This window comes from Symphalangus syndactylus, chromosome 1 (assembly GCF_028878055.3).
Source record: "Symphalangus syndactylus isolate Jambi chromosome 1, NHGRI_mSymSyn1-v2.1_pri, whole genome shotgun sequence".
Lineage (NCBI taxonomy): Eukaryota > Metazoa > Chordata > Mammalia > Primates > Hylobatidae > Symphalangus > Symphalangus syndactylus.
Window position 1 is genome coordinate 21,446,668 of NC_072423.2, and position 25,167 is coordinate 21,471,834.

General features: G+C 34.6%; 1 long non-coding RNA gene across 1 annotated transcript in view; it reads left to right on the forward strand.

Moving 5' to 3' along the window:
- Positions 1-569: 569 nt before the first annotated feature.
- The window catches only part of LOC134731966 (uncharacterized), a 41,195-nt gene continuing 16,597 nt past the window's right edge, over positions 570-25,167 (forward strand). Inside the window, exon 1 of the long non-coding RNA XR_010114723.1 lies at positions 570-810. This is a non-coding gene — a long non-coding RNA (uncharacterized lncRNA). The remainder of the gene's footprint in view (positions 811-25,167) is intronic.

Below are 25,167 nucleotides of genomic sequence, written 5' to 3' on the forward strand. Positions count from 1 at the left end.
TGGTAAATATTTTAGGTTTTATAGGCCATATTACATATTTGATGCACATTCTTCATATTTTTCCTTTAAAAAAACAACTTTTAAAATATAAAATCCATTTTTACTTGGAGTTCAAACAAAAATAGGCTGTAGACTGTGTCATAGTTTTCTAACCTCTTATATACAACAAATAGTAAAACAGTGGAATGAGAATGCTGTAGTGTTTTATTAATCATATGAGTTTACTTACTCACCAAAAGAGTATGTCTCTTGAGCAAGAACAGAAGATAATTAATTCATCAATGAATTGATTTAAAATGTTGGCTAGTGATCATGAGCATCCTCAAAATTTGTAAGTCCCTGTAGTCTCTGTAGTAGGTATGGTAGCCAGCCTCAAAAATAATTCTTAACTCCTGCGATTCACTACACCTTATAAGCTTCTCACAAACTAAATAAAGCTGATCTTTCTAACCAATCAGATATTTCAGAAATGATGATGTGTGACTTCTGATGATGAGTTATAAAAGACATTGTGACTTTTCCATTGTGATTCTGGAACACTACTTCTGGTAGAGGCCAGCTGCCATGCAATAAAGACATTCAGGCAGCTGATGGAGATACTGACCTGATGTTGGGCTATGGCTTCCTACCATTAACAAGCATTAACCTGACAAGGATGTGAGTGAGCCACCTTGGAAGTCCATCCTCCAGTCCCAGTCAAGTCTTTAGATGACTACAGCCTCAGCTGAGAATCTGAGCATAATATCATGAGAGTCTCAAAGTTAGAACTACTCAGCCAAGCTGCTTCTGAATTCGTAACTCACAAAAACTGTAAGAGATAATACATGTTTGTTCTTTTAAGCCACTATATTTTAAGCTAAGTTTAATCAACAAAATACTAAGTTGTTATACAGCAATAGATAACTAACATAGCAGAAGAAAAATTTAGTAATGTATTTATGATTTTATTGAAGATAATGTGATTCTAGAGTGTCAGAGAATAGTAGAGACCCTTAGTTTGCAGAGACAAGTAATAGTGACACTGGGGACAAGAAGGATTCAGAGTTAATCAAAATAGATTGTCCCACAAGGATGCTAACGTTGCTGGTTGACCATGAGGAGACTAGAAGTGAAGTACATGGGCAGTGGGAAAAATCACTACAATTTTACACAACTATAACACTGATTAATGATGTTACTGTTGGCTATAGTAAAATAATTTGAATCTAAATATTCTTCTGGAACCCTCGGGCTAAAGAAGTAGACCTCTGCTTCTTTTTAAATGTTAGTGCTATCTCACAGCCCTCATCTGACTTCTAAGACATAATTGCCTTTGTAAAATCCCCTACCTTCCTCTAGTGTCCATACAAATAACTAAATTAAGTCACATAATTAAAAACAAGGGAAGATGGGTATGTTAATTTATTTGATTGTAGTAATAATTACACAGTGTATATGTATATCACACTATTACATTGTATGTCTTGATTATTTTCAAACTTTGTCAATTAAATATTTTAAAATAAAAATAACAAAGACATCAAACCAATTACCTAGTCTTTCAATTTATGACAATGAAAAAGAACAAACAAAACTGAAAACAAGTGGGAGGAAGCAAATGGTAAAAATTAGAGTGAAAGTTAATAAAATGTGTAGAAAAACAGTACAGAAAATAAACAAAATCTTGTGTTTTTTTTTCAAAGATCTACAAAATTGACAGAGCTTTAACTAGACTAAGAAATAAAATGTAAGATTGAGACAACTAAAATAAGTTATGAAAGAATTTCTATCACTACTAAACTTACAGTGATAAGAAAATTAGATAAAAATACCATGAACAAGTATATATAAACAAACTAACCCGAATGAAAGGTACAAATCCCTAGAAAGACATAAATTGCCAGAACTGACTCAAGAAGAAATAGAAAATTTGCATATACCTATAACAAATAGATTGTTTTAATTCATAATGAAAGCCAAAAAAAAAAAGGTCAGGTCTAAAGAGGTTTTGTTGGTGATTTTACTAAACACTGAAAGAAGGATTAACACAAACTCTCACAAATTCTTTCAAAATTAGAAGAGAAGGAAACCCTTTCCAACTCATTTAATGCAGCCAGCATTACTTTGTTACTTAAACTAGACAATGATATGACAAGAAAATCAAACTGATGACTAATATTCTATATGAATATAGATACAGAAAATCAACAAATACTATCAAACAAAATCCAGTAACATAAAAAAGGTCTGTACCTAAAGTAAGTTTTGTCCTTAGAATGCAAGCTAGTTTAACATATAAAAATAAATTTAATATACCATATTAACAAAAGAAAAAACCCACAATCATCTAAATACAAACGAAGAAAGCATTTAACAAATCTGCTACCTTTTCATGATCAAAGAAAGTATTCAATCAAGTAGGAATAGAAGAGAACTTCCTCAACCTGATAAAGAGCATCTACTAAAACTTGACAGCTAACAGCATGCTTATTGGTGGAAGAATGGGTACTTTCTCCTTAAGATTAAGAACAAGTCAAGGATGTCTAAGATCAACATTTCTGTTCAACATTGTATTAGACATTCTAGCCACAGCACTAAGGGATAAAAATAAATAAAAGGCATCACAAATGGAAAGAAATAATTAAAATCTTCTCTATTTGAAGATGACATGCTTTTGTATGCAGATATACAGATAATTCTGAGAAATTCACATATATAAGAATGTTATTAAAACTAATAAATATATTCAACAAGATCAATATAGACAGACCTTCAAGATTAAAAATTGTATTTTTATACACTAATAATCAATAATCTCAAAATGAAATTAATCAAGCAATGCCATTTACAGCAACATCCAAAAGAATAAAATATTTAGTCATAAATTTATTAAGAGAAGTTCAAGACTTGTCTACTGAAAGCCACAAAATATTTTCAAAAGAAATTAAAGAGCTAAGTAAATCAAAAGATATAATAGTTCATGGATTAAAAAGCTTAACATTATTAAGATGAAAATACTCCCCCAAAAGATCTACAGAGTCAACAAAATCCCCATAAAAATCCCCAAATGCCACTTCTACATACATTTTTGAGGTTGGTCTAGAGCTCATATTAAAATGCAAGGGACCCAGAATTGCTAAAAACAATTTTGAAAGTGTAGATCAAAGTTGGAGGACTCCCACTTTCCAAATTAAGACTTACTAAAGAGTACCAAGAAACCAAGAGAGCATGTTTATACACACACATCAATAGAATAGAATTTAGAGTCCACAAATTAACAGTTGTGTTTTTGGTTAATTTGTTTTTGATAAACAGGCTAAATAAATTCAATTGGAAAAATTGATATTTTTAATAAACATTGTCAACTGGATACCTACATGCAAAAGAATGATGTTGAACCTGCAACCCACGCTATATGCAACAGTTAACCAGAAATGGATCAAAAATTTAAATATAAGGAAAAAAGGAATAAACCTCTTAGAGGAAAATATAGAAATAACTCTTTGTGATATTGCTTTAGGCAATTGTTTCCTAGATATCATACCATAACACAAGTGACAAAAGAGAAAAACTGATTAATTGGACTTCATGAAAATTTTAACCAGTTTTGTGCTTTAAAATTTACCAACAAAAGTATGAACAGACAATCCACAAATGGAAAAAAAATTCAATTTATATTACTTATAAGGGACTTATATCCAGAATATATAATTTATTCTTACAATTTAATAATAGAAAGACAAATAATCTAATTTTAAAATGGACAAAATATATGAAGACACATTTTTAAAATGATATACAGAGAGACAAGAACATGTGAAAAAATGCTTACGTGATTCATCATTAATGAAATTAAAATCCAACCCCAATGAGAGCCAACTACACACAAACAAGAATGGCTAAAATAAAGACAGAGACAATAGTACATGTTGGTGAGGATGTGGAGAAATTGGAACATTCATACACTGCTCGTAAAGTGCTAAAATGGCATAGTCATTTTGAAAAACAGGCTATTCCTAAATATGTTAAATATAGAGTTATCAAGCAATCCAGCAATTCCACTCATGAATACACTTGAAAAAATTGAAAATATGTTTACATGAAAACTTGCTATATACTATATATGTTTAGAGACACGTTATTTATTGCTAGTAACAAAGTAGACAGCTCAAATGTCTATCTAATTAATGAATGAGCAAAATATGATATATCCATACAGTGGAATATTATTTAACCATAAAAATAACATGTACTAAAGTATGGGTGAACTTTGAAGAAACTATAGTAAATGGAAGAAGCTAGAAAGAAAAGGTCACATATTTCATGATTCTATGTATGTGTCATGTCCAGGATAGGCACACTGATAGAGACAGAAAGCAAAATAGTAGCTGCCAGGGGCTGGAGAGAGGAGAAACAGGGAATGGCTGCTAATGGGCACAGGTTTTATTTATGGCGGTTATAAAAATGCTCTAAAATTAAATAGTAGTTGCACAATGCTGTAAAAGTACCAAAAAAAATCACTGAATTGCACATTTTAAAAGAGTGAATTTTATGGTATGTAATTTATATATCAATAAAGCTGTTTTTAAATGACTATAAAAATAGTGTCACAATCTCTTGCCAAGTTTCCATATCTGAATCAGCTTTATGTTGCAATCTGTATATAAATGGAGAGGTCAGATCTTCAGGAAGAAACACTCTTACAATATTTTGACAAGTGTTTATAAAAAAATAGTTCTCATTTCTTCCAAAGGAATAATTGCTATTTATTTGAGAACTATACAGTCAAGAAAGTGTAAAGCCTAATTATTTTGAGAATTGTTGGGCATATTGTTCAAGTTTACATTAATCTCCAGTGTTCCAAACCTCATCGTGACTCCATATTTGAGTGCGGACATATATAGACATAATAGGAAACAAATGAAATCCTGGCTGCAATGTAGCTCACAGTGAGTCCACTGGACCCATGGAACCACCGCTATTTATTCTTCCAGTTCCTGAAATTACAGTTGAAATGGGATACTAGGTCATCGATGGAATCCCCAAATTAATTAGTTTCTTTACCTATGGGGTAAGAGCTATTGTAATAGAGAAGGGTAAGTGGAAGTCCATGAATTAGGATCTAATACTTAGATGAGTTGGAGGTAATACACAGTCATCTTTCAGGATCCATTTGGCTTTTGTAGGATCACACTGGTAAATTAAAATGATACATAATGAGAACCACTGGCTCTTTATCTTTTTGTTGTGGGACTAGCACTAATCTGCAATATATTTTATTTGTTTTTCTGCTGAAAAGAGAGTGAGCATATCTGTTTTAAAGACACTAGCTAGAATGATGAACACAGCCTTGGTTCATTACATGTAGCCACTGGTATGGCAAATGCATTCTTTTCCATCTCTGTCAGAATGGAGAATCAAAAAATGTTACCTTCAATGGAAAAAGACATGGAATACATTTTTGGTCTCTTTTCAAAAGTTTGTTCATTCTGCTGCCCCTTGTTATAGTCACAGGGACCTAGACAATGTATTTTGTGGAATATCACTTTGATCCACCATATTGATGACACTGTATTAATCAGATTTGTTGAGCAAGTTGGCAGGTGTATGAGGAAACTTCATGAGACAAAGGGTCACCACGCAATGAAAGATAAACCCTATGAAAATTCAGGACATTGTCACAAAATACATTTTTGGAAAAATACTGAGATACTCCAATTGCAAGACTTTTGCAAATTGCAAATACAATTGCAATCTCTTACACCTTCTCCCAGTAAGACAGAAGTACAATGTCTGGTAGGTCTTTTTGGATTATGTATACAGCATCCTCCCTTAGGTGTCCTAAAACCTACATGATGACAGCTCACCTACATGGGCTGTTTCCACATTTTGTGAAGCATAATTAGTAGTAATTTCATCTTTACTGTATAATTTTACTGAAATTGATTCATTTTGGAGTACAAATAGGCGTTGGTTAGTTGCAAAATATGCCTCAGGAAGCACTATTATCTAAAGATTGGTAAACATATTTGATCAAGCAATACATTATCACACATAATATTGCACCTTATCAAGGTTGTTTTGTTTTGTTTTGTTTTTATAGCAAAAGAGATGTAACATTAGGCAGGTGACAAGGAGATCCACTAGGGTTGTCACATGCTCACCAACCAGCAGCTGCCAACCTAGTAATGAAACATGTTCTAATACACAATTGAAGTCCTCACTTGGAGTTCAGTCTGCAATAGTTGTTACAATGTTCATTCTAAACCAATGACTATTATAGAATTCTGTGTCCATAATGAGTAATAAATACATGTGTCTTGGAACACAGTTAAGAAATTTTGCTTTTTATTGTTACAACTTTGGGCTCTGCAGATTTAAAGATTGTGGCCCCAGAGGGAAAATACTTTCACTAGGGGACGTAGAACAATTCTCAATAACTACACCTACCACCTACTCACTTCAATATTCTTGTGCTAAGAGATGATTAGACAAATAAGCCAATATCTCGCAATGCTATTTGATCTTGATAATTAGAAGGGGGAAGGTCTGTTGTTATGCAATGAACAGGGAAGAATATTTTGTACGTTGGTGATATAATTTGATATTTCTTTGTAATATCTCATTTACTTTATTTTAAATGGACAGGACCACTAGCTCCAGCTTGATAAGGGCATGGTGACTTGACTGGTGGATCAGATGCCTTAAAGATGAGGGTCTAAGTTTAAGTAAACTTTATTCCCAGGGATACTAGCCAAGGGTGGGTAGAATCTAGAATGTGCATCAGAAGATGGGGATAATGAATATTAGTTTCATCTGAAGAGAAAGATACAACATCCCATTAACCTTTCCCTTTAAAGATTCACCAGGAAAAATGCTCACCAGAATCACAAAGGAGCCTGTTCCTGAACTGAGAAGAATAGTTTAGACTATGGTGGACGATATGTTGTGCCAGTCAGAACCTTCTCCACTTTCAGGACTGACACATTCATTCCTCTATTTTCTGTTAATATTGTTGGCTGAGAGCTTTTGGCTAAATGAATTTGTTCATCTGAAAAGTGCTGTAATTCTCAATATCACACCTCTTTCCTTATACAACCCACAACCAATGACTAGTGATGCAGAGTAACGATGGCCCAGTTTCTTTGCTTTGATTTATGACAATATGAAGAATTATTTCAATTCCAGAGCTCTCCACGATGTTTGCTGAGGTCCTTTGGCAATTTCTCCTTTTATGCAATGCTGCTTCCTTTAGTGCCAGGTGATCATCCTGTGAGAATTCTCATTAACATTCTTTCATCTCAGAGGCTTGTTCTAAGAGAAACCAATCTTGACAGAGAAAGAAGAGGCTCTTCATCTTAGTCTGATTGTTATACAAGCAACTTTGATGCTTGGCTTCTGTGAGCCAACAAATAAAGTTCATTCATATCAACTGTGGCAGACCAAGACAGACAGAACCACCGGCAGACATTCAGAGGAGAACCTCAGTCACAGCCCTTGGGATTTTAAGGGAAAGTGAAAGTAAAAGTAAAAGTCAAATTGTTCTTTTAACAAATAGCTCTTTCCATGCTACGGGGCCGTGGTAGGGACTAAATGCATGTTGACTGCTTATTTGTTTACCACGTGACCTGAACTGCTCATCATAAACTAAATGTGGTTTGATCTGTCTGCCTACAAAATCAAGTGCAAATATTTATAAACTTGATGAGGGGAAAAAAAAGGTTTGGAGAAGTTACCTATAGATGGACTCCTTGGGGTGTGTTCAGAGTGTCAGAATATATATATATTTTTCTATTAGAAGAGACTTATTTTAAGGATTAATTGGAAAAGGTGACCTTTCCATTCAGTGTTCTTTCCCAGTCAGCTCAGCACTTTTTCAGTGGGCTTATATAAAAATAGCCATGAAGGCAGTGATGGATTGTATATATGAGTTTAGCAACTTAAATATGTCTTCACTAAAGCTGACCAGTTTAATATCCAGCTTGATAGCCACTGCTACCTATCTTGAGCACCAACCCACATGAAAGAGTCAATGTTGTTACCAGGCATTAGATAGCAGACTGGTTTCCCCACAACATGAGTTCACATTAAGTGGGTTTAGTGATGAATTAACAGAAAACATAGCCCATCTTTCACTGCCTTTGAGACATAAATATTAAAGACCAAAAGGGAAACTTCAATAAATTCCAAATTAAAAAAAAATTAAACAATAATGCAAAATTAGAATATAAAAACATTCTATGCAACATGTGTAAAATGAATAAGAAAACTTTACACAATAAAACAAACAACTTAGTAATTAAAATTCTTTTCATAATTAAAAAGGACATGCAATATGGAACATATAATATTTATAAAATCACAACAATGAGTAATTTATACATGTAAATTTGTGGAAGAAAATAAGACTGAGCTTTGTTACTCCCCCTCCTTCACTATTTATAGCCATGACTGCTTGCAACTTTCCTTTCTCACTGGACTCTGGAATTTATGAAAATTTTCACCTTCTGAATAACAAGTAATTGATAATAAATGGTTTATAAGTTAAGTTTATGTGATGTCTCAAAATGAAATGTAAATTTTTAGTGTTAATTGAATGAATTATTTTAAAACAAAACATAAAGAAAGCCTTCAGCATTCAATTTAAGAAATAAGAGACAGGATGAAAAACTAAATATAAGAAAATCAGGATAAATAAAATCATGAATAAATATTTTAAAATCAGTTTATAAAATGTGGAAAATATTTAAATTGATCATTAAATATAAAAATATAACATAAATATTAAACTAGATGAACTTCTTGCAAGTGAATATAGTTTAGCTTGATGCATTGTATTACTCCATTCTAAGACTGCTATGAAGATATATTCAAGATTGAGTAATTTATAAAGAAAAGAGGTTTAATTGACTCATAGTTCCACATGGCTGGGGAGGCCTCAGGAAACTTACAATCATAGTAGAAGGCACCCCTTCACAGGGCAGCAGGAGAGACAATGAGTGCCAGCAGTGGAAATGCCAGAAGCTTATAAAACCATCAGATCTCATGAGACATCACTCACTATCCTGAGAACAGCATGGGGTAAATCACTCTCATGGTCCAATCACTTCCCACCGAGTCCCTCCTGGGACCTGGGGATTATTGGGACAACAATTCAGGATTATACTTGGGTGGGGACACAGTCAACCCTATCATTCTGCCCCGGCCACTCCTAAATCTCATGTACTCGCTTTTTGAAATACAATCAGCCTTTCCAACAGTCCCTCAAAGTCTTAGCTTATTACAGCATTAACACAAAAGTCCAAGTCCAAAGTCTCGTTTGAGATGAGGAATGTCCCTTCTGCCTATGAGCCTGTAAAATCAAAAGCAAGTTAGTCACTTCCTAGATACAATGGGGGTACAGGCATTGGGTAAATACACTTATCCCAAATGGGATAAGTTGGCCAAAATGAAGGGGTGACAGTCCCTATTGCAAGTCTGAAATCCAGGGAGGGAGTCAAATCATAAAGCTCCAAAATGATCTCCTTTGACTCCATGACTCTGATTCAGATTAAGCTGATACAAGAAGTGGGCTTTGGGCAGCTCCACCCCTGTGGCTTTGCGGTGTACAGCCCCTCTCCTGGCTGCTTTCCTGGGCTGGTGTTGAGTGTTTTAAAGAGTTTGTACAAAGTTAAGGAAAGATTTTTTTTTTTTAAGTTTCTTTACTGTATCACCTGATGAGGCTGGTGATAGGTAAGTTATGTGATGTGAGCCATTCTGCATTGTGTAATAATGTTTCACAAACTTACTTGACCATAGATTCATTTTCATTTTTGGTAAGTACATTTTAGGGCCATTCCATGGTACAATCTTTAGAACAAGTTGCTTGTGAAGAAGAGTGACATTTTTGTCTCTCCTTAATGCTGTTGGTGTCTCCGTCTTTCAAACTTCAAGACCATGGACACCCAAATGTACCTTTGCTGCCTTTCCCTGAGTCTGTCTCTACTATTAAAGTCACTAGCCAATCCTAAATAAAATTAAGAAACATTTCTGTCACTTACTCTCCACTTTATTCTTATTGTTTTTGGTGTGCTTTTAGGTTGACTCCTTCATGTCGGACTTAGTTCTGATGTGTTCCTCAACGCACTGGCTCTTCATAATCATGGCATCATTTCAAAATTTTCTAGGATGTCTAAAAGTGATTTTATTCATATTAGCCCAAATGAGAAAGGAAGTTGGAGAGATTTTTTTCTGGTATAAAACAGGAGATTTGCCTCCCAAATTCACGCATCACCTCTATCCCCTCATGTATGCATTTCTCTTCTATCAGAGTTTAAGTTATTCTTGAGGACGAGTAATGACCAATATATTTTTATTTTACTCAGGTTGGTACTACAAAAAGAATAATATGTGAAAGCATTGCAAGGGTAAAATGTCCTTTCCTCCTTCTCCTTCTCCTTTTTCTTCTTTGATAATAAAGAATATTGCATTGGCAAATAATTCAATGTTCCAGAACCTGTGAGCAATATTGATGTTTGACCTCTTTGTATGCTATAAAAGCAGGCAGCTTGAATAAACACAAAATATGGTTTGAATAATAGCAAAAAATTGATAACCTGATAGTTACATTTCCATTAAGTGTTTCCTTGCTATATTCAATATCAACTACCTCTGAGATATCCTAATAGTCATTTAAATGGTGGGCTTTAAAACAGTTTTATGCCGGCCATGGTGGCTCCTTCCTTTAATCCCAGCACTTTGGGAGGCCGAGGCAGTCGGATCACGAGCTCAGGAGTTTGAGACCAGCCTCGTCAATATGGTGAAACCCCATCTCTACGAAAAGTACAAAAATTAGCTGGGCGTGGTGGCAGGTGCCTGTAGTCCCAGGTACTCGGGAAGCTGAGGCAGAAGAATCGCCTGAACCCAGGACACGGAGGTTGCAGTGAGCTGAGATCGCACCGCTGCACTCCAGTCTGGGCAACAAAGTGAGACTTGGTCTCAAAAAAACAAAAAAGAAAGAAAGAAAAAAAACAACAACAAAAAAAGGTTTTATAAGCTTGTTATTTGACAAACAATTTGGGAATACATCATTTGAGAATTTAGTTTCAATTTCACAAATAAAAAGTAGTACTTATATTTTATGTACAAATGGATAATTTGCAAAAGATTGCACTATTTTAGTGCATGTATCTCCAACATTATATGCCCCAGAGTTTCTTAATAAATTTGGATTTCTTCTAAATTACTTATTTTCCTCCAAAATAAGTACATATATCCACCTTCTTTCTTTAGCTGAGCAGAGCTACCAGATTCCTAAATATCACTTTATTAATAAATGATAAATTATTCATTGAATAAATATGTATTATATTTCACATTTGTGTCTGGAATGTGTTAATGTTATAAGCAGTTGAATAGAATCTAGGTTAATTTCCCAAGAATAAAGGAAAAATATGAAAGACATTAAATCTCATAAAAAAACAGAATATGTTAGAAAACAAATACTATAACTTAAAGGTACATAGATTTGTAACTTGCATTATATAGATGACATAAAATGGTCTGGAACTGAGATTTTGAGAAAATTCACAAATGATTATTTTGGAGACTCTTGGACCCTCAAGACTGACAGAGTGCCTCTCCTCAATCCCACATATACAAAGAAATGCTTCCAGGAGGTGAATTTAATACAACAAAAGGAAGAGACATTGTTGGAGAAAGCAGTATGGTGATCCCCATTCCATCTACTGGAGAAGGAGGAGAGAAGGAGCTACCACCTCATGCCAAGAGAAAGCAAATGTAATAAAATCACTGGAGAGGTTCACTTGAGTCACCTACAGTGATGTACGATTCACTGCTAGTTAGCCTGTACTCAAGGTATAGAAGGCTATGGGAAGTGGTCTATGACAAAAAAAAAAAAATTGGAAAGTAGCTTTCTTTCCAGAATTTGTTGAGATAAGAAACACATATGTGTTTCACAGGAGCCAAGTCAGGCCATGTGGAAGGAAGAGCCAGTCTGTACGTCTTAGGCTGTGTCCAAAAACACTGCATGGAGAGCTGAGGTAATTATCAGACGGATGGATGATGGTAGAGGGCCAAAATTGCCTAAATGTAGTGGGATGTGTTATACCAAATGTTGGGTACAAGCCCCCCAAAATCTGGCCATAAACTGGCCCCAAAACTGGCCATAAAATCTCTGCAGCACTGTGACATGTTCTTGATGGCCATAAATCCCACGCTGGAAAGTTGTGGGTTTACCAGAATGAGGGCAAGGAACACCTGGCCGGCCCAGGGCGGAAAACCGCTAAAAGGCATTCTTAAGCTGCAATCAATAGCATGAACGATCTGTGCCTTAAGTACATGCTCCTGCTGCAGTTAACTATCCCTTTAATTTGGCCCATCCCTTTGTTTCCCATAAGGGATACTTTTAGTTAATTTAATATCTATAGAAACAATGCCAATGACTGGCTTGCTGTTAATAAATACATGGGTAAATCTCTGTTCGGAGCTCTCAGCTCTGAAGGCTGTGAGACCCCTGATTTCCCATTTCACACCTCTATATTTCTGTGTGTGTGTCTTTAATTCTTCTAGTGCCACTGGGTTTGGGTCTCCCCGACTGAACTGGTCTCAGCAACAAACCCCAACTAGAAAAGAGTTGGATTTGCCTCTTGGAAAGGACAGGAAAGAGATTCCTAGCAATGGAATGAACTGCAAACCACCCATTAACATGCCCCAAAGAGAAAGCTTCCACTTCAAATATCCGCTAAGTTAATTGATGATAACTTTTCACAGCAGTTCTTTTAAAGAGAAGACCTTCCTGTTCTTCCTTGAACTTGTTCCAAGCCCTGGAAATTTTGGCTAGTGAGATATAGGTAGAAAAGTAGAGGCCCAGAGAAAGAAGAGAATGTGCTGACCACACCTCATTTCTGTCAAAGCATTTCTAGAGATAGGTACAATCTGAAGGATGGTTAACACCTCAAATTGAAAATGGCTTTAAAATATCTGTTATATTGGGCATTAAAGTTGCTAAACTAAAACTGTCTTCTGTGACATTAAATTATTGTAGAAGGTCTAATTACAAAAGATTGACCAATCATCATATTGAACCTGCCTAAGTTTTTATTTAAGTACAGGCGAAGAAGAAAGTCCACTGAATATTTTTAAGAGACAAGAGAGACATGAATAGAGCTCCTTCCTGTTCTCTCCTATATGTCATACCCTTATTTTTCTGTGACTATTTTGCTAAGCACTGAGGATCTGGAGATATACTCTTGTACTTGATACTGCTCTGCTCTGTAGCAGCTCACAGACTTACTTAAATTAACATATTTAAAGATGTTTAGACTATTGTGTGTAATAAATGTAAGTAATACTTGCTGTAATTATAGTAATTAGAAAGTGTACACAAAATACATACTAAATGGTATCTAATTGGATGGAGGATAGGTGTTCAAGGAACCTCCCAATATTATGGTTACATTAGAACAAGATTTTACAGGATTAATAAAAGAACTTTGGATGCACTTGAATGAGCAGGTAATCCAAATGTCATGTGCAAAGATATTAAACACAAAAAAGGAGTGCGCGTTTTCAGACATGTTATAAGATTTTGCCTTGTTTGTATTCTGCTCTTTCTTAATAGATTAAATAATACCCCAGAGTAGATGCCTTACTTAAAGTAATAATTTGTAACCAGAATAATATTTTAATGGGAAGAACAAGATGCTTATCTATTAGCCCTGAATTTTTCTACCAGCTAACTTTTGACTTTGAGCAATTTATGAAATATCACAAGGCCGCCATCTCCTCATCTTCAAAGCAGAACAGTTGCCCAGAGTGTTTTTCAACTCTAATTATTCACAATTGTATCATTTTATCATTTGGTGGTAAGATACGTTGTTAGGAATATTTAAAACTATCGCTATGGGATTAGTGATACATAACTTATACAAATAGAAAGGGCTATCTGATGTTTAAGGGGAAAATATTTCATTTAAACCTTTAATATCATCATAATTTATCTAATAATTAGTTTCAAGAGTAATCAAAGTGATCCATATAAATAAATGGATTATCTCCTTGGTTTCTGCCAATGAAGGTTACCAAAATCCATGATATTTCAGACCTTCAGAATGCAATAAAATGCCATAAAGAAATTGATCATGAAGCTAAATTAGCTGAACTCCCCCTTGAACTCTGTTTTTCTTTTGATAAGAAAAACAAATCAGGGGACTCTCCTTGAACTACAACAAGAATAAAAATTAAATCAGGACCCCTTTTTTTAAAAAAATACAACTCTGCCTGGTTCGAGACAATGAGATCATCTCAAATGCAGCAATATTCAGTTTTGTAGAAATTGCCAAATATGTTGAAATCTGTGGTACCAGTGATACATGATTTACTAAGAGGTAACTTAATAAGAATTAATACAGTGTCTATCACCAAAGTAAGAATAAATTCAAACCTGCTGTTTAGGACTAAGCAATTTTCTTCAAATGTTTACCATTTATTTAAGCATTTATTCATTTGACAATACTTTTTTTGAGCAACCCTGTATGACTAGCCTTATGCTAGGTATTGGGAATGTAGTTGTGATCAAGACCAAAAGTATCCTTACCCTTATATAAGGAGCTTGCATTATATCATGGGAAAACTAAACAAGTAATTATTTTATTTTAAGTTCCAGCATACATGTGTAGGATGTGCAGGTTAGTTACATAGGTAAACGTGTGCCATGGTGGTTTGCTCCTCCCATCAACCCATCATCTAAGTATTAAGCCCAGCACGCATTAGCTATTTTTCCTGATACTCTCCTCTGTACCCACCGGACAGGCCCCAGTGTGTGTTGTTCCCCTCCCTTTGTCTCTGTGTTCACATTATTTAGTTCCCAGTTATTAGTGAGAACATGCAGTGTTTGGTTTTCTGTTCCTGTGTTAGTTTAGTTTGCTGAGGATAATGGCTTCCAGCTCCATCCACGTCCCTGCAAAGGGACTCATTCCTTCTTATGGCTGCATAGTATTCCATGGTGTATATGTACCACATTTTCTTTATCCAGTCTGTCACTGATGGGAATTTGGGTTGATTCCATGTCTTAAAACTAAACAAGTAATTATTTAAGTAAAAAGTTATGATAAATGCCATAAGAAGAATAAACAATTTAGCATACCTTAGGGCACCTGATTTGCAGAAGGATGTCTTAAAAAGGGCTTCAGGGACACCTCCTTGAGGAAATATAATCTGAACTGAGAAGGAAAAGTAAGGATGAGCCAATTCTGAGAAGACGCGAGTCAACCCAAAGTAACAAAAAATAAACACAACCTAGAAATAGATCCAAATATAAATTAAGTCATAGCGTAGTCTATCATCAGGAGAGTCTGTAACTTAACATTCTCTGTCACCTTGAAATTGGCCACAGTAAATTATTAAAATTACAGATAAAAATACCATCTCTTTAGTATCCCATTCTATCCTGAACAACCCCAGCCAAAGCAATTCTGTCAAAATCTGGATGGTGTAAGCTTTTGTTTATTGTTGTTCCACAATCATCGTTAAAACCAATGATCACGGAGATAAAGAATATAAACATATTAGACATCCACTGCAAACAAACCATGGTATATGGAAGAAAAATAGGAAAACCTCTGGGTGAGTTTTATCTCCAACAGGTAAAGCTACTGAACGTATTTTCCTTTCTCAGCCCAGCATTCAGCTCTCCCATGCTATTGAATTTGCCAGTTCGGTTGCAATTGTTCCTAAACAACCTTCAGTGGTATCATCTATGTTGTGAATGACTTAATATAGCAGAGAAACATTTACACTGGATCCAGGGAAATCCTGACTTGAATAAAAGACTGCATTATTACCAGCTACAATGAATCCAGGGTGTAATTATATACAAGAGTGGCAAACATATTTTTGCAGTGTTCTGACAGTAATAACCCGAGGTACTGTATATATGCTTGTAATTCTTGTCCTAGTCAAGCTGGAATTCATAGTTGATCATTTGGTATTTAGATTACAGGCCAATTATGAAACTATAAGCTGGGTATGGGAAAAGTCACACACACAATACATAACACAGATGGTCAAAGAGATATCCAGCTCAGCTATCTACTAAGTTTTTATTCTGTCATTTAAAAAAATATATATGAAACATCATCTTTTAAATGGTTTAAATGTATGAACAGGCACAAGATTTGGCCCAAATTAGGTAGTGGATAAAGGTGTGTGTTTTGTTGCTGTTTTTAAGACTATTTCTGTGGAATGTATCTACACAGCACACAAAATTTACCACTTTACAGTTTTCTGTTTTTCAGCTTACTTCAGGGATCAAATAACTTTTAAGATTTGTTTGAAATAAAATGCATGATTTCCATTATTTTGCTATTTATTTGATTTTTAGTCAAGAAAATATTTTTGAAAAAATATTGTATTTTAGGCCTCCTAATTAACAATGTTAAAATTTTGATAATAGGATTATAAACATTAACAATCAAATTAAAGCAGTATTTTGTGATCTTCCTAATCCCTATAAAATAAGCCTATGATACTAATTTGGATAATATGCATATGAAGAAAATATTTTCAAATTCAGTATAACTATGATTTGATATTCAAAGATTATAAACAATAACATAACAACAATATAAATAAAAAAGAGTAACTAGACTCTGTGAGTGTACTCTCTTGGGAAGCATTTATTCCTACAGGTATTCCTAGGAAAGGATTTTTTCAGAACTATTATATGTCTTTCTCAGAAGAAAAATAACAAAGGAAAAGTCATTCCACATATAAAAAGCACTAGAGGATATGCAAATATACTGAAAATGCGGTCATGTTTCTTTCTGTTCTCCCAAGGGTTTGTTACCCTTTGAGCACAACTGTCATCTCAAATTCTTGCCAATGTAGACATAACATATAACTCAATTTTATTATCGATATATTGCCCAATAAAATAGATTGAAATTCTTGATGGGAAGGAAAACAACATTTTATGAAACACTTGCTTATAATTACTGTCATCATTATTGACCATTTATGGGAAGATATTTTGACTTTTGAGTTATCATATGATACGTTATATTCCTATATAATCTTTTTTTTCCCCTAGAGTGCAACTAAATGTATGTATTGAAACCTGGATCTAATGAGATCATGAAGATATCATTTTACCAATCTTTTATTTATGTCCCATACTTGGTAGGGCACACTTCGGAGAAAGCAATAAACATTATCTGTTAATTATTGAGTTGCCAGCATTTTTCATTTTTAGGAATATAAGATTTGTAGACATCCTAAAGAAAAATAAATTAATAAAAGTTTTCCAAATTAGCCAGATGACACATTAAAACTGAGAATAAAAAGCAAAGCCAAAAGTTGATGTTTGTTTGGTTACATTCTGATCACAGACACTTGAAACCTTTGCTCTATGTAAAACATTGGAAATAAGTGAAAAGATAGCTACATGTTTTTATTAAGCTATCTGCACACCCCTCCCCACCAAGAGAATTTCCTAGTATTATACAAGTGTGAAGATTCACACTTAGCCCAGGATAGGAAAGAGAATGATTGTGATTATGTGTCATTGTTAAAGCTTTCAGTGTTCAGTTACAATGAAATATATGTATGGAATCCCACTGAGTAACTCTAAGACACTGTTAGATCTGTAAAATGTTACCCATTCAAATGGGTTATTTTCACAATGTAGTAATGAGCACATGGAAGACATACTCACTTGTTGAAGGGATGTTGGGCTATGTGATCTACTGCAGTCATAGTACATTTACATTTCGACTCAAATTGTTTTATCACTTGGCATTTTTTCTTTTTTAAAATAAGTTTCCAATATGCTATGTAGGAAGCTGATATCTTAAGCTATTATAAGCTCACAATTACTACTAAGATATTTTGAAATACTTTATCAGAATTTGGAGGAAGGTCACAAAAGACAAGTAAAAGGTATGCCAAATGGAAAATATTCTCCTGAAGCCAGAAAAATAAATAGTGTTTGCGATCTGAAAACTGGAGAGGCATACCAAAAAAGTCTGTCTAGTTCACAATTTCTCTAAAGTTAGAACCTATTTTTGAGTATCTCATCCTTGAGTATGTGAGTCATTCAACAGGGTTTCTTCAGTTAACTAAAATTACACATAATTATATTCTAATTTAAACATTCATTCACAGTTAAAATTAACTATTCTATGTATACATTATGAATAAGAAGAAATTAAAGAGTAAATTTAGAAATAACTTTATGACCTATATTTATTCACCCAATCAACAATTATTTCTTAAACCCCCATTGTGTTCTGGGTCAGTGTTTGGCTTCGGGGACATAGAGAGGTTAGAGTATTGCACAGGTGAGACCTTGACCTCCTGCTTATGATTGGATCTCAGATCCCCACGGATTCATCTATATCCTGTGATATTTCTATACAGTTTTTCAAAGACTCAGATAGACATACGTTATGGACTGAATGGTTGTGTCCTCCCAAAATGAATATATCCAAATCTTAACCTCCTGTCTGATAGTATTGGGAGGTGTGGCCTTTGGGAGGGAATTAGGTCATGTGGGTGGAGCGCCCATGAAGTGGAATTAGTGCCCTTATAAGAGGAGACAGGAGAATTTTTTCCCTCTGCTCTCTCTCACTTGCTTTTTCTCTCTCTTTCTCTCTCTCTGTTTCTCTCTCCCCCTCCTCTCTCTGCTATATGAGGACATAGTGAAAAGACAGCCATCTGCAAGCCAGAAAGAGAGTCCTCACCAGACACTGAATCTGCTGACACCTTGAGCTTGGATTTCCCAGCCTCCAGAGATGTGAGAAATAAATGTTTGTTGTTTAAGCCACCCAGTCTAGGGTAATTTGTTATAAACCTTAACTGCCTAAAATCAACATAGTAATCAGACTGAGAGAATATCCTTCTGGAGAAAGAACATGTAATAGAAGAGTTGGAGCTCTGACCTTAAGCAGAAAATATATTGTGAAGGTATCTGCTACTAAAATAGGAAGAACCAGTTATGATGAATCAGCAGTCTCTGTAGTTGTCTATTATATAATAAACTCACTACTCTATATTTGCTGACTCTAATTTCCACTTGTGAATTCTTACGCCTTTTTTTCCCTGAAAGATCCAGTGAGCGTCTTTTGTGCATAAGAAACCTTGTCTACTGATCATGAGCTATTTAATAGTGTCTGCTTCTACCTCAAGCCACATCCTCCCACCCCCAAATGATGAGTACTAATAATTCTCTTTTCAAAAGCTTCAAACTGTCCACTTTAACTGTCATTCCAGCTGATCCACTTCCCACTAAAAACTCCATTGTCACTGTTTAATACCACTATCTTGTTTGTATTTTACTGAGTTCAAAATCTTGTATTCTATCCAAAAGAGTCAAAGAAGTTCTCTCATCTTTCCTTAGTATTTTAGTAAACAGCTACTAAAGCATATATGTTTGGCTTGGAAAGCTTACAGGAATTTTAGTCAATGTTGATTCCATTTTTACTTGTTTCAACCTGTCTCCACAGGACTCAGCCAGGTGTCTGTGAGAGGGCTGGCTCCAAGACAAATTTGAAAAGCAAAAACTGTTTCTGTATGTATAGCATAATTTTTCTCCCCAAAATATTGTTTGATCTGATATAGAGTGTATTTTTTAAAATGTAAAATGCCTCATAAGCGATTGGGTAAATGGTGAATGATGTCCAAATAATGTGAGAGGCATCCTGTTGGTTCAAAACTGATTTTTTCCAGAATATTCTTTTGAAACAAACAAGAAAAAGTCTTTTCACATTAAATAGCAAGCATTAGAAATAAATGAAGACCTTAACAGAAACCTGAGTAACTCAAAAGTCCAAGTAGTAACTAGTTGAGTATTTGAGTATCTTCAACAAATTCTGCATTACGTTAACTTATCTAGGGGAAACTATTACTGAAGATAAAGAAGCTGTAACAAACACATTTTCTCTCTCTTATACATACTGAAAAATTAAACAAGTAAGGCAGATTGGAGGTCCATATATCAATCTATTTATTAACAAATGTTAAATAGAACTATGTAACCTAATATAAACTCCTCTAGGATGTGAGATCTCAATTCCAGACCTAGGCAGACTTATATAACTAGTCATGGGCAAAACAGACTGAAAAACAGACTCGGTTTGCTTTCCCGTGTGTGTGTGTGTGTGTGTGTGTGTGTGTGTGTGTGTGTGTGTGTATGAGTATAGGGGGTTTCAGAGATGAATGTGCAAAATACTAGTATGTTGAAAAGCAGAGCACAACTCTCGTTAGGTTATTTTCTTGAGAGAAGGGACAGAACTTAGACAAGCGCACCCAAGTTATTCTTCCCACATTTACGAGAAATGCAGTGTAGGCCTTATCAATGGAGTCATATCTGTAAAATTTGCAGAAGCAATGATTTTACCTGCTTTACACAAAACAAAGGTCTCTTTTCACACTGACTTCCCTCAATTACACTTACCCTTGTGCTGGGTAAGGTTGCCATAGGTATAGATTTGGTTTTGGATTCATCAATGGGAAATTGAGTTGAGGATACACTTACTTTGAGTTTATTGGAATTTAAGTATGTGGTTCACCTTCATGTATAGTTAGGTTAGTGGTAGGCATTCAGAAAGAGGAATGTAACTGTGCTGAATACCCTGGCATCTTGATATATTGCAAAAATCAGAGGTCATATCACATGCCATGACATCCAAAGTTGGACCGATGAGGGTAGCTGGAGGAGAAAGAGTTTGAAGTGTAGAGCCAGAAGTTAGCTCGGAGAAAGTTATGTTAAATCTTACACTATTGGGCCAGGTGCCATGGCTCACACCTGTAATCCCAACACTTTGGGAGGCTGAGGTGGGTGGATAACTTGAGGTCAAGAGTTCGAGACCAGCCTGGCCAAAATGAGTAGAACTTATCTCTACTAAAAATACAAAAATTAGCCGAGCCTGGTGGTGTGCACCTGTAATCTCAGCTACTCAGGAGGTTGAGGCAAGAGAATCTCTTGAACCTGGGAGGTGGAGCTTGCAGTGAGCTGAGATCATGCTACTGCACTCCATGGTGGGCAATGGAGCGAGACTGTCAAACAAGCAAAAAAAAACTTACACTGCTGTTATGAAGGAAACATAAACAGAGACTTTCTCCTATTTAACAATGATTTTAAAAGTTTATATGGCATCATACTATAAGTTGTAAAGTTGAAACACATAATTCTCAGCTATCAACATAAAGTAAATTTTATCTGTTTCATAAATAAATATGCTAGAAGAATGACAAAATTTTCTTTCTATTATATCTATTAGAATGATATCACACACTGTTGGTTATAAAAGGGGATGATCAAAGAGTGTGAAGCCAAGAAAATGGAGTCGGGTTATTATAGAGGTATGGGGCCATTATTTGACAAAAATATTATGCCTTTTTAAATATTTTTATATTTAAGGTAACTATCAGCCTTTTAAGATGTGAAGTTTGTTGTAATCTGTTTTCTCAAGGTGAATATATTCATTTCTGTACAGCCTTTTGTATTTGTACACTTGAATTTGGTAAGAGGACCTGTAGAATTGAACAGGCTTCAGGTTTATCAAAACCTGAGCCAAGGCCTGCAAAGAAGTGACTGCACCTGCTCTTCCTCCTCTCTCTACCCCACAGAGCAAGCAAGAGTGCTCAAGAAGCACTCTGGCCAGCTGGGAGGCAGGAAAATCCTCTTCCTCTGAGGAAGCATCAGGATTGAAAAGAAACATTTTCTTTTTGGAATCTTTTGGCTCTTCTTCTCCTAACCCACTCCTTTTTTTCATTTGTCCAGAAAAAAAAGAAGAATGAGTTCCCCCAGGAATGGAAATCAGGGTAATTCTGTGCCTACATCCTTGGCACTTCTGGTAGCCGGTTCACTCACTAATGGGCTCTGAAAGAATCTATAACAATGCATACATCAAGTCCCCTTTCAGTCAATATCAAGGCTAGAAAAGAAGGCTGTAGGACATTTTCCACCAAATTATGTACAGCTGCATTCTGTGCTGTAGTACTGCTCTACACTGCAAATGTCAAAATACCAATGTTCCCTGGCCTTATTAAAATCTCCTAATTGTGGTTTAAGCTCTAATTTTTACTTCCTGTCTTATTTTCCAATTTTCCTGGGCCGTTCTCTAAATATCAGTGCTTGAAAACGACACACTTTTCTCCACTTGAGCTCTGACCAAATTAAAAAATAAAATGCAATCAGGATTATAAAAGCCAAATAAGTAATAATGATAATGACAATGATGATAACAGTATCTTATATTCATAAGGAAAAGTTTTCTGGGTCAAGCACTCTTCCAAGCCCATTATATGCATTGACTAATTTAATTTTCACAACACACTGATATTAGGGACTGTTATTCTTTAGGTCATATGGATGAGAATACTTATAGTAAGTACCTTACTGAAAGCCACCCAAGAAAAACTGTTAGAACCAAGATTTAAAACAGGCCATTGACCACCAGAATATGACCTTTTCAACAAATGGACTTTATTATAGACCAGACCTATGACACGGGGCGGGGGCATTGTGACTATTCTTTGGAGGAAAGGGGAGAAATAATGGTTCGGAGAGGCTTAGGTACTTGGGACAATATTTCAAAGTGGAGGCTTTGCTATTGTTTCATATAGGTAGCTGACTATTCTGAACCCCAAACACGTATGGTACTATGTAATAAATATAATGAACAAACAAATAAAATAACACTTAGGTTTGGGAAGATTCGAAATGTTATGGCTGTTTAAAATTCAGAAATTGTTTTTGTAGAAACCTAAATGTTCTTTTATGTTTCTACATTTCTCTGCTATGGTCACAAGTTTTCAGATGTCTGTGCTAATTTCTTCTTGAATAGAACATCTACACCCTCCAGCAGATATTGATGTTCAGCTTTAGATGGTAAAAGCATCAATGCAATACTGTTCCCAACTGCTAAGCTTATTCGAGAAACATTTTCTCTGTCTTAGTACAGTTCGTAATATCTCCTTTTTGTAAAATTGCTTTTTCCACCATTTATTCCTTCATTTGAACTATGTAGAAAAAAAATAAAAAACGAAATGTTTAGTAGTATTTTATTTCAACAAGTGAACATAAACATATATATGTATGTGTGTGTGTATATATATATATAGTAGAGCTGAATTTATATATATGGTATATATAACTATAGTGATAGTATATGTAACTATATAGTAAATAACTATATATATATGGTAACTATATATATGGTAAAATAACTATATATATGGTAAAATAACTATGTATATATGGTAAAATAACTATATATATATGGTAAAATAACTATATATATATATGTATATATATATGGTAAAGTTATTTTCCTAACTTGAGCAGACATGAAAATTAAAAAAAAATAAACTGTAATATATATGTAAGTACAGCTGCATTCTATGCCATGGTACTGCTTAGGTTAGGAAAATAGCATAGAAAATCTAACTTAAATTTAGTATACTGATTACACATATACATTGATAAAGCTTTCTTTAGTGCATAAGATGTGAGAAGCCCTCTTCCAAGCACAACGAAAAGCAACCAAACACAAAAGATAATATGAAAAAGAACAGAAGAAAAAATATATCATGTTACCCCTACATTATAAAATCATTCATTCTCTCCCATATTGCAGTTATTCTTTGGCCAATTGCTCTGTTTTATTGTTTTAATAATTGTCAGTAGCTGAATATCACTAATCAAATTTATTTCATTTATGTGCTTACTTGGCTATTTATTTGTTTTCTGTTTCTCCATATAATGTAAAACAACATGATGTCACAGTCCTATTTATTTATGGCTATATCCTCAAGAATTAGAACAGTGCTGAGATAACTAATAAATATTTGTGAGTGAAGTGTACTTGGGAGATGAGTTTCAGTAAGGACAAAAGGAGTCAGGCGATAAAACCAGGTCATGAGAGGAGAGAAGAAGTCTCGAAAGGACAGAAGAATTGGACATCAAGATTTCTGTAAGCTGATACATAGAGGAAGACAAATACTGATACAGTTACTGTCTACATCTAAATAGACACTCCCAAAGTCTTATATAAGTTGTGTTTTATTTTTCATTTCTACATTCAGAACCTGGCTCTCTTTAAATGCTGAGCTTCTCAAAAAATAATCTAGGCTCAGCAAACTTCAAACAAGTTGAAGTTTATTAGTTAGCTCTAACTATTATCCAATTTGTTTTATACCTGAAAGTGCTTAAGTCAAATGCTATCAGATAAAATTCAAGTGTTCACCTATGGGGTTAGGCACTTCAGCTTCAGAAATACTCCATTACAGTCTTCTAGAACTGTAGTATTATGGTGTGGCTTTGAATCTAGGAGATATATTCACATATTTTCTGTTCTGAAACGTCCTGGCCATTTCCTGACCATATGACCTCTATAAAAACACAGGGAAATTAATAGTCTTGTGACCTGAGTTTGAACTCCTGGAATACTTCATATATCCCAAAGTGTATATTTAAATATCAGCAAAAGATGTACTGACTTAGAACCATCATAATGAGCTTTTAAGTTTCCAAGTTAACTACTGTGGTTAATATTGCACAACTTACTTGTGAAGTTTAAAGTGTTTGCACATCTTTTTAATGATCAGATTTACATCCATCTCAGTCTTAGCATACCTCAGCAAGTTGATTTCAATGTTATGTATATCTACTACACTGGGACTGGTATCCTAGATGGGATGATGGCCACTCCAGGTCACAAAAAGAGATCTACTGCTTAACAATTTTAGCCCTTGGAAAACAGAAAAGGAGAACAAGGGAAGTCCATTTTTAAGGTCTAAATGCTCAATTTCAAAACATAGCCAACAAATTTATGAATTTTGAAATTAGCCTTTTAGAAAACTGATCAAGGGTAGATACAGCTAATTGTCACTTTTCATTTGTTTAATGTGAAAACTACATGCTTCTATGAAAGTCAAGTTGTTATGTAATGCCATGTGTAAAAAGTCATAATGATTGCAGGACTTTCTTTGAAATATCTCATTCAGACAATACCTACAGAGTAAATCCTCCTATAGAAATGATTAAATGTTTTGAAGAGCAAAAGCAACAGGACAGAAATGCCTAATGTCCTAAACATATGTATCACCCATTCACTGAACAGTTTGCCTTCAAAGGTAAAGAAGACTTATAATAACTAGTGCTATATCCACCAAAACTAGTCATTT